Here is a 1873-nt window from a genome sequence, read left to right on the forward strand (position 1 = left end):
TGATTTCGTGAGAATCAACAAAATTAAGCAAATTGAAAAGCTCCTAATCATTCTTCATAAACTGTCTGCGACATGTAAGCAAATAAAGTTTGATTTCTATTATTTAATATAACTCAAGTGTCATATTTATTCATTTTTTAAAGAAAAAAATATTTTTTCACTATGTAATGTATTTAGAGAAAGAAAACATTTAATACACCAGTCCAATGTAAATATTTGGTTTGTAACAAAAAAAAAAAATCAAGAAAATCACAGAATTCCCATTGATATACCAGAGAAATTTAAGCTATAATTTGGAAAAAAAAATTTGAAAGGCCATATTGGCCCCGATATGGCCTTTCAAATCAAATCCATCAATTTTTCATCCTTTTATAGTGACGATCTACTTTGGTTACTTTAAGTTCATATTTTTAGCACACACCGAGGGTTAATAAAAATAATTCATGAATAGAAATTGACGATAATTTATCAAAGAATACAAACAATTCAAAGAATCATAAGCTCTACACTGCTTTTGTGTTGATATAAAATAGATGCAAAAGATTTGAATGTCTTTTTTTGATTACAAACATAAAACAGACATATTACTTAGTTAAAATCATGAAAACACTTGTTTGTACGATTGTATGTCCTATAAAATCCACTTAAGGATCCCAGAAGAGTCAATATTCAAGATTTTTTGAATTGGAACAACATACAACATTTTATGGTAAGAAATATTCATTTATTTTGTCCGCTCCTTGTACAAACTTCTTAAATATGTAATTCACCAGATGAAGTTCGTTATGCTTTTAAGCCTTGCTATGGCTGCAGCATTTGTAGATGCCAAGCCATCTTGTTGCCATTATAATGGTCAATGTTATCAACCTGGCTCAATTATTACAACCTTTCATCATTGTTGTATGCAAATGACATGCTCAAAAGGAGGGACCATCTAGTGAGTATTAACTGTAATACAAAACTACTGTAAATAATGCTAGATACTATAACACAATCATGATTTCAGTACAAATATTATTGGAAAGCCCAAGACATGTGGATGTTGTAGAGATCCATATAATGGTAAACATGGTTTGATTCAAAATGGTGGCTATGGAAAAACAAAATTTGGAAGACGGTTTTTCTGCTGTGATGGAAGACTTGTCCTTACTTTTTCCTTCGTGAAACCTAATAAAAGTCCAAGTCGACTACTTGCTCAATAAATTCAAATATATTTTGTTTTTGTAATTTTACAAAGAAAAATATTTAATAAATAATTATTGCATCAAATATAATTTAATAACTCTGTACATAAAGAAAATGTTGGGTAACCAAATTATTGATATCTTAAATCCTTCATGGTAAATATTTTCAATTATTGGGACTATTTGTTCTTATTGCAAATAATTGAATTTAGATATATATTATTTACAGATATGGGGACTCACAACTGTACTTGGTCTTGAATGACTTTTCATTTGTTATTGGGTATTTTAAAGTTTTATTTTTGAAGATTTGTTCTGGACTTGATGCTAACGTTGACTTGTGTGCAAATACTTGAGACTTGAGCTTTCAGTTAAGGATATTCCCCCTTTTCCCTTTCTGCTCATGTATTTTTCCATATTTAACTCAATAAATCATAATCCTATTCCATTTAGTACATTGCCCACTTGTTTTCTAAAAATAGTCGCATTAAAGTTTATCATTTTCTAAGTCCGTGCTCTTATGATCTGAATTCAAATGCTGCTGTTGTATTCGTCCGGACTAGAGTCGTCTTTTTATTAACTCAAACTTGTTAAAGCAATGGGATTTGACCTGATTTGGATTCAGAAATGTTGCTTATAGTTTTAAAATCAGTGTCAAGCCGAGACACCATGGTTCCTAGTCCAAGTCA

The 1873-nt window shown here is 30.0% G+C and overlaps 1 long non-coding RNA gene across 1 annotated transcript; it reads left to right on the plus strand.

The window, feature by feature from the left end:
* Nucleotides 1-568: 568 nt before the first annotated feature.
* On the plus strand, nucleotides 569-1428 carry LOC121122526 (uncharacterized). Its single transcript, XR_011784132.1, has 4 exons — nucleotides 569-709; nucleotides 774-937; nucleotides 1007-1340; nucleotides 1414-1428. It is a non-coding gene; the product is annotated as an uncharacterized lncRNA (long non-coding RNA).
* The last annotated feature ends 445 nt before the right edge of the window (nucleotides 1429-1873 follow it).

The sequence above is a fragment of the Lepeophtheirus salmonis genome, chromosome 1 (genome assembly GCF_016086655.4).
Source record: "Lepeophtheirus salmonis chromosome 1, UVic_Lsal_1.4, whole genome shotgun sequence".
Taxonomy (NCBI): Eukaryota; Metazoa; Arthropoda; class Copepoda; order Siphonostomatoida; family Caligidae; genus Lepeophtheirus; species Lepeophtheirus salmonis.